The sequence below is a fragment of the Nerophis ophidion genome, linkage group LG16 (assembly GCF_033978795.1).
Source record: "Nerophis ophidion isolate RoL-2023_Sa linkage group LG16, RoL_Noph_v1.0, whole genome shotgun sequence".
NCBI lineage: Eukaryota > Metazoa > Chordata > Actinopteri > Syngnathiformes > Syngnathidae > Nerophis > Nerophis ophidion.
Window position 1 is genome coordinate 2411356 of NC_084626.1, and position 8872 is coordinate 2420227.

The window sequence follows — 8872 nt, forward strand, 5'->3', positions numbered from 1 at the left end:
ATGTATATGCATGTATGTATGTACGTGTATATGTATATATATGTATGTATGTATGTATATATGTATATATTTGTATGTATTGTATACATATATGTACAAGCCCTGTTTCCATATGAGTTGGGAAATTGTGTTAGATGTAAATATAAACAGAATACAATGATTTGCAAATTTTTTTCAACCCATATTCAGTTGAATATGCTACAAAGACAACATATTTGATGTTCAAACTGATAAACATTTTTATTTTTTTTGCAAATAATCATTAACTTTACAATTTGATGCCAGCAACACGTGACAAATATGTTGGGAAAGGTGGCAATAAATACTGATAAAGTTGAGGAATGCTCATCAAACACTTATTTGAAACATCCCACAGGTGTGCAGGCTAATTGGGAACAGGTGGGTGCCATGATTGGGTATAAAAGGAGCTTCCATGAAATGCTCATTCATTCACAAACAAGGATGAAGCGAGGGTCCCCATTTTGTAAGCAAATTGTCGAACAGTTTTAGAACATTTCTCAACGAGCTATTGCAAGGAATTTAGGGATTTTACCATCTACGGTCCATAAAATCATCAAAAGGTTCAGAGAATCTGGAGAAATCTTTGCACGTAAGCGATGATATTACAGACCTTTGATTCCTCAGGCGGTACTGCATAAAAAAACGACATCAATGTGTAAAGAATATCACCACATGGGCTCAGGAACACTTCATAAAACCACTTTCAGTAACTACAGTTGGTCGCTACATCTGTAAGTGCAAGTTAAAACTCTACTATGCAAAGCCAAACCCATTTATCAACAGCACCCAGAAACGCCGCCCTGGGCCTGAGCTCATCTAAGATGGACTGATGCAAAGTGGAAAAGTGTTCTGTGGTCTGACGAGTCCACATTTCCAATTATATTTGGAAACTGTGGACGTGGTGTCCTCCGGAACAAAGAGGAAACTAACCATTCGGATTGTTATCTGTGATGGTATGAGGGTGTATTAATGCCCAAGGCATGGGTAACTTACACATCTGTGAAGGCACCATTAATGCTGAATGGTCCATACAGGTTTTGCAGCAACATATGTTGTCATCCAAGCAACGTTATCATGGACGCCCCTGCTTATTTCAACAAGACAATACAAAACCACGTGTTTCAGCAGCATGGCTTCGTAAGAAAAGAGTGCGGGTACTTTCCTGGCCCGCCTGCAGTCCACACCTGTCTCCCATCGAAAACGTGTGGCGCATTTTGAAGCGTAAAATACGACAGCGGAGACCCCGGACTGTTGAACGACTGAAGCTCTACATAAAACAAGAACGGGAAAGAATTCCACTTTCAAAACTTCAACAATTAGTTTCCTCAGTTCCCAAACGTTTATTGAGTGTTGTTAAAAGAAAAGGTGATGTAACACAGTGGTGAACATGCCCTTTCCCAACTACTTTGGCACGTTTTGCAGCTATGAAATTCTAAGTTGATTATTATTTGCAAAAAAAAAATAAAGTTTATGAGTTGTAACATCGAATATGTTGTCTTTGTAGTGCATTCAACTGGATATGGGTTGAAAAGGATTTGCAAATCATTGTATTTTGTTTATATTTACATCCAACACAATTTCCCAACTCATAAGGAAACGGGGTTTGTACCTTAAAAGTGATTAGTGATTAGTTTAGTTTGGTCATGCCTCCTTAGTTTAGAGTTAATTTCTCTTCCTATGCTCTCTTTGTTGCCATGGAAACACATTCAGTGCACCTGCCTGTGGTTAGTGGTCAGGGTGCTCACCTGCTCCTGATCACTAATCACAGGTCGGTTCATACCTGCCACACTCTGCCTGGCAGTCTCGTTTGTGTTTGTCTTGACGCTAAATCTCTCGTCTGTTTTTCACTTTTCCACGCTAAATTTACTTTTCATCGCCAATTCTAAGCCCCGAGCATCGAAAGTATACCCCACGGATCATTTACTTAAAAAGTCAGTTTCTCTGATATTCTTATCGTTTAATAACTGCCTGGGAAGTACAGTGAGTAATCCAAATAATTTCTCTGTGTGTGTGTGTGTGTGTGCGTGTGCGTGTGCGTGTGCGTGTGCGTGTGCGTGTGCGTGTGTGTGTGTGTGTGGGTGGGTGCGTGCGCGCGCGCGTGCTTCTCACTATGTTGGAAACTTCTCTGTGCTCAGCCAGAAAATGTGAGAATGTTACAATTATAAAACAAGATTGACAGGACGGATAGTGTTGCACTGGCAGATGACACTTCCTGGCACACAAGTTATTCACAGCACACACACACCGTGTGGGGTGGTTCAAGGTCAAAGCAAACACATGGCGTGCAAAGCAGCAAAAATGCAGGCTGGTCAGCGGGACAACGCAAAGGATTGCACACATCAAAACGGGAGGACTCTTAAAATGATCGGAATGCGTCTTTAAAAAGGCTTTATGGCGTATTTGATGATGGGAGAAGTGCAATCTCTTCAGGTGGTCTTGCAGGAGCCGTGCAAGTGACAACGTGTGAAACAAGTCCTTGGAAACCAGAGCAGCTGTTAAAAATAGTGGTGCAAATATTTGGTGTCAAAAGCCTGCATGCGAACAGTCATGAATGTTTGCATTAAACCTTTATATTAACATTTGTGGTAAACATTTGTAATGTTTGCATTAAATATGTATATTAAACATTTGTATTAAACAACTGCATTAAACATTTATATTAAATGTTTGCATTAAATATTTATATTGAATATTTGCATTAAATATTTACATGTTTGCATTACACATATGCATTAAATGTTCACATTAAATATTTGCATTAAACATGTGTATTAAACTTTTGCATTGAACATTTGCATTAAATGTTTGCATTAAATATTTTTATTGTTTGCATTAAATATGTATTTTAAATATTTCCATTAAATGTTTGTAATAAATATTAGTATTACATTTTTTCATTTAATGCAAATATGTTATGCAATTGTTTAATTGCATATTTATAATGCAAATATTTAATACAAATGTTTAATGCAAATGCTTACTGCAAATATTTAATACAAACAATACAAATATTTAATGAAAATATTTAATGCAATGTTTAATTCAAATATTTACTACAAATGTTTAATGCAAACATTCAATATGTATATTGAATTCAAATATTTAATACAAATATTAAATACAAATATTTAAAGAAAATGTTTAATGTAAACAATAAACATTTTTAATGCAAATATTTAATACAGACATTTAATGCAAATGTTTAATCCAAATGTTAAATGCAAATATTTAATATAAATATTTTGTGCAAATATTTAATGCAAACAATAAAAATACTTAATGCAAATGTTTAATGCAAATATTATTGTTTGTATTAAACATTTACATTAAATATTTGTATTAAATATTTTTTATTAAATATTTGCATTATATATATTAAATATTTGCATTAAACATTTGCAGTAAATATTTATATTAAATATTTGCATTAAACATTTGCATTAAATATTTGTAGTAAATATTTGCATTAAATATCTTGTTTACATTAAATATTTGTGTTAAATATTTGCACTAAATATTTATATTAAATATTTGCATTTAACATTTGGATTAAACATTTGCATTAAATATTTATATTAAATATTTGCATTCAATATTTGTATTAAATATTTGCATTAAATATGTTTATTGTTTACATTAAACATTTGCATTAAATATTTGAATTAAATATATATTGAATGTTTGCATTAAACATTTTTAGTAAATAATTGCATTAAAAATTTGCATTAAATATTTGCATTAAACATTTTTATTGTTTGTATTAAATATTTGCATTAAATATTTGCAGTATACATTTGTATTAAATATTTGTGTTAAAAATGTAGATAATCATTTGTATGAAATATTTATATTAAACATTTGCATTACATAGTTGCATTAAACATTCGTATTAAATAACAAGCAATTAAAAATAATTTGCCTGCAATCAGCGCACTTGTGGCTGATCAGGGGACCTGCCTTCATAAGCCTGCACAACATGCTATCCTGCGCCAGAACGTAGCTACCTGTCCAGTACAATAAGCTGTATATCATACTCTGTACACACCTGCTCTCTGTGTTTTCTCCCCGGTCATGTTTGTCTCCTGTCCTCCTTGTCTTTCCAACAGCAGACCTCCTTGAATTTTGACCTCCAGCCTGGACACGGACTTTCGACGCCTCGCCATAGCCCCCGACTTCCTGCCTGCTCAGGGACCTCTGAACTTGTCTTGTCCCCCCCCTTTGGACTTCCGCACCTCTAGCTCAAAACTCCTGGTAACACTCATTTATTCCTACACATAGTCGCACACCATACACATATTGGATCAATACACACACTTCATGTATTATATATATATATATATATATATATAATATAATATATACATAATATAATATATAATAAGCTGCCACCTTACCGTGGTAGAGGAGTTTGCGTGTCCCAATGATCCTAGGAGCTATGTGGTCTGGGGGCTTTAAGCCCCCTGGTAGGGTCTCCCAAGGCAAACTGGTCCTAGGTGAAGGACCAGACAAAGAGCAGCTCGAAAACCTCTATGAAAAGTAAAAACAAAGGACCCAGATTTCCCTCGCCCGGACGCGGGTCACCGGGGTCCCCCTCTGTAGCCAGGCCCGGAGGTGGGGCACGATGGCGAGCGCCTGGTGGCCGGGCCTGTACCCATGGGGCCCGGCCGGGCACAGCCCGAAGAGGCAACGTGGGTCCCCCCTCCAATGGGCTCACCACCCATAGCAGGGGCCATAGAGGTCGGGTGCAATGTGAGCTGGGCGGCAGCCGAAGGCAGGGCACTTGGCGGTCCGATCCTTGGCTACATAAGCTCGCTCTTGGGACGTGGAACGTTACCTCACTGGGGGGAAAGAAGCCTGAGCTAGTGCGCGAAGTAGAGAAATTCCGGCTGGATGTAGTCGGACTCACTTCGACGCACAGCAAGGGCTCTGGAACCACTTCTCTTGAAAGGGGATGGACTCTCTTTCACTCTGGCGTGGCCGGCAGTGAGAGGCGACGGGCTGGGGTGGCAATTCTGGTTGCCCCCCGGCTTAAAGCCTGCACGTTGGAGTTCAACCCAGTGGACGAAAGGGTAGCCTCCCTCCGCCTTCGGGTGGGGGGACGGGTCCTGACTGTTGTTTGCGCTTACGCACCAAACAACAGTTCAGAGTACCCACCCTTTTCGGGTACACTCGAGGGAGTACTGGAGAGTGCTCCCCCGGGTGATTCCCTTGTTCTGCTGGGGGACTTCAACGCTCATGTTGGTAACGACAGTGAAACCTGGAGAGGCGTGATTGGGAAGAATGGTCGCCCGGATCTGAACCCGAGTGGTGTTTTGTTATTGGACTTCTGTGCTCGTCACAGTTTGTCCATAGCAAACACTATGTTCAAACATAAGGGTGTCCATATGTGCACTTGGCACCAGGACACCCTAGGCCGCAGTTCCATGATCGACTTTGTAGTTGTGTCATCGGATTTTTTGACACTCGGGTAAAGAGAAGGGCGGAGCTTTCTACCGATCACCACCTGGTGGTGAGTTGGCTGCGATGGTGGTGGAGGATGCCGGACAGACCTGGGAGGCCCAAACGAATTGTGAGGGTTTGCTGGGAACGTCTGGCAGAGTCTCCTGTCAGAGAAAGTTTCAATTCCCACCTCCGGAGGAACTTTGAACATGTCACGAGGGAGGTGCTGGACATTGAGTCCGAGTGGACCATGTTCCGCACCTCTATTGTCGAGGCGGCTGATCGGAGCTGTGGCCGCAAGGTAGTTGGTGCTTGTTGTGGCGGTAATCCTAGAACCCTCTGGTGGACACCAGGGGTGAGGGATGCCGTCAAGCTGAAGAAGGAGTCCTACCGGGTTCTTTTGGCTCATAGGACTCCAGAGGCAGTGGACAGGTACCGACAGGCCAAGCGGTGTGCAGCTTCGGCGGTCACAGAGGCAAAAACTCGGACATGGGAAGAGTTTGGGGAAGCCATGGAAAATGACTTCCGGATGGCTTCGAAGCAATTCTGGACCACCATCCGCCGCCTCAGGAAGGGGAGCCGTGCACTGTCAACACCGTGTATGGTGCGGATGGTGTTCTGCTGACCTCAACTGCGGCTGTTGTGTATAGGTGGAAGGAATACTTTGAAGACCTCCTCAATCCCACCAACACGTCTTCCTATGAGGAAGCAGTGCCTGGGGAATCTGTGGTGGACTCTCCTATTTCTGGGGCTGAGGTTGCTGAGGTTGTTAAAAAGCTCCTCGGTGGAAAGGCCCCAGGGGTGGATGAGATCCGCCCGGAGTTCCTTAAGGCTCTGGATGCTGTAGGGCTGTCTTGGTTGGTAAGACTCTGCAGCATCGCGTGGACATCGGGGGCGGTACCTCTGGATTGGCAGACCGGGGTGGTGGTCCCTCTCTTTAAGAAGGGGGACCGGAGGGTGTGTTCCAACTATCGTGGGATCACACTCCTCAGCCTTCCCGGTAAGGTTTATTCAGGTGTACTGGAGAGGAGACTACGCCGGATAGTCGAACCTCGGATTCAGGAGGAACAGTGTGGTTTTCGTCCTGGTCGTGGAACTGTGGACCAGCTCTATACTCTCGGCAGGGTTTTTGAGGGTGTATGGGAGTTTGCCCAACCAGTCTACATGTGCTTTGTGGACTTGGAGAAGGCATTCGACCGTGTCCCTCGGGAAGTCCTGTGGGGAGTGCTCAGAGAGTATGGGGTATCGGACTGTCTTATTATGGCAGTCCGATCCCTGTACGATCAGTGTCAGAGCTTGGTCCGCATTGCTGGCAGTAAGTCGGACACGTTTCCAGTGAGGGTTGGACTCCGCCAAGGTTGCCCTTTGTCACCGATTCTGTTCATAACTTTCATGGACAGAATTTCTAGGCGCAGTCAAGGCATTGAGGGGTTCCGGTTTGGTGGCCGCGGGATTAGGTCTCTGCTTTTTGCAGACGATGTGGTCCTGTTGGCTTCATCTGGCCGGGATCTTCAGCTCTCACTGGATCGGTTCGCAGCCGAGTGTGAAGCGGCCGGAATGAGAATCAGCACCTCCAAATCCGAGTCCATGGTTCTCTCCCGGAAAAGGGTGGAGTGCCATCTCCGGGTTGGGGAGGAGACCCTGCCCCAAGTGGAGGAGTTCAAGTACCTAGGAGTCTTGTTCACGAGTGGGGGAAGAGTTGATCGTGAGATCGACAGGCGGATCGGTGCGGCGTCTTCAGTAATGCGGACGTTGTACCGATCTGTTGTGGTGAAGAAGGAGCTGAGCCGGAAGGCAAAGCTTTCAATTTACCGGTCGATCTACGTTCCCATCCTCACCTATGGTCATGAGCTTTGGGTCATGACCGAAAGGATAAGATCACGGGTACAAGCGGCCGAAATGAGTTTCCTCCGCCGTGTGGCGGGTCTCTCCCTTAGAGATAGGGTGAGAAGCTCTGTCATCCGGGAGGAACTCAAAGTAAATCCGCTGCTCCTCCACATCGAGAGGAGCCAGATGAGGTGGTTCGGGCATCTGGTCAGGATGCCACCCGAACGCCTCCCGAGGGAGGTGTTTAGGGCACGTCCAACCGGTAGGGGGCCACGGGGAAGACCCAGGACACGTTGGGAAGACTATGTCTCCGGGCTGGCCTGGGAACGCCTCGGGATCCCCCGGGAAGAGCTAGACGAAGTGGCTGGGGAGAGGGAAGTCTGGGCTTCCCTGCTTAGGCTGCTGCCCCCGCGACCCGACCTCGGATAAGCGAAGAGGATGGATGGATGGATGGATATATATATATATATATATATATATATATATATATATATATATATATATATATATATATATATATATATATATATATATATATATATATATATATAGACATACACACACCCATACAAATAGAGTTTAAACAACGTCCCTCCTGTCTGTGCCGTGTCTCCCTCCTGTACACGTAACAAATTTGTATTAAACATTTGTATTAAATATGTTTTGTTGTATTTTCGTGTTGGTCATTATGGTGGTACTTGATGAATACTTAGGTCTACTACACTACTGTACCTTAATGTTGTCATTTTGGTGGTACTTGATGAATACTTAGGTCTACTACACTACTGTACTTTAATGGTGTCTTTATGGCGATATGACCACTCGCACGTTCACCCGCCCGCACTGACTGACCGATTGACCGACCAGCTGCACGCACTGACCGACCGTCTGACCAACCGACTCCATGCACCGACCGACCGACCACATGCACGGCCACCCACGTGCACTGACTGATCGATTGACCGACCAGCTGCACCGACCAACCGATTGACCGACCAGTTTCACTCACTGACCGACCAACCGACCCCATGCACCAACCGACCACGCACACCCACGCCCACCCGCACGCACTGACTGACCGATTGACTGACCAGCTGCACGCACCGACCTACCGACCACATGCACACCCACCCAAAACTACTTACTGACCGATTGACTGACCAGCTGCAAGCAATGACCGACCGACCAACCAACTGACCCCATGCACCGACCGACCGACCAACCAACTGACCCCATGCACCGACCGACCGACCACACGCCCACCCACATGCACTGACTGACAATTGACTGACCTAGCTGCACGCACTGACCGACTGACTGACCAACCGACCCCATGCACCGGCCGACTACCCGCACGCTCACCCGCCCGCACTGACTGATCAATTGACCGACCAGCTGCACCGACCAACCGATTGACCGACCAGTTTCACGCACTGACCGACTAACCGACCCCATGCACCAACCGACCACACACACCCACACCCACCCGCACGCACTGAATGACCGATTGACCGACCAGCTGTACGCACTGACCGACCGACCAACAGATACCAAGCACCAACCGACCACACGCCCACCCGCACGC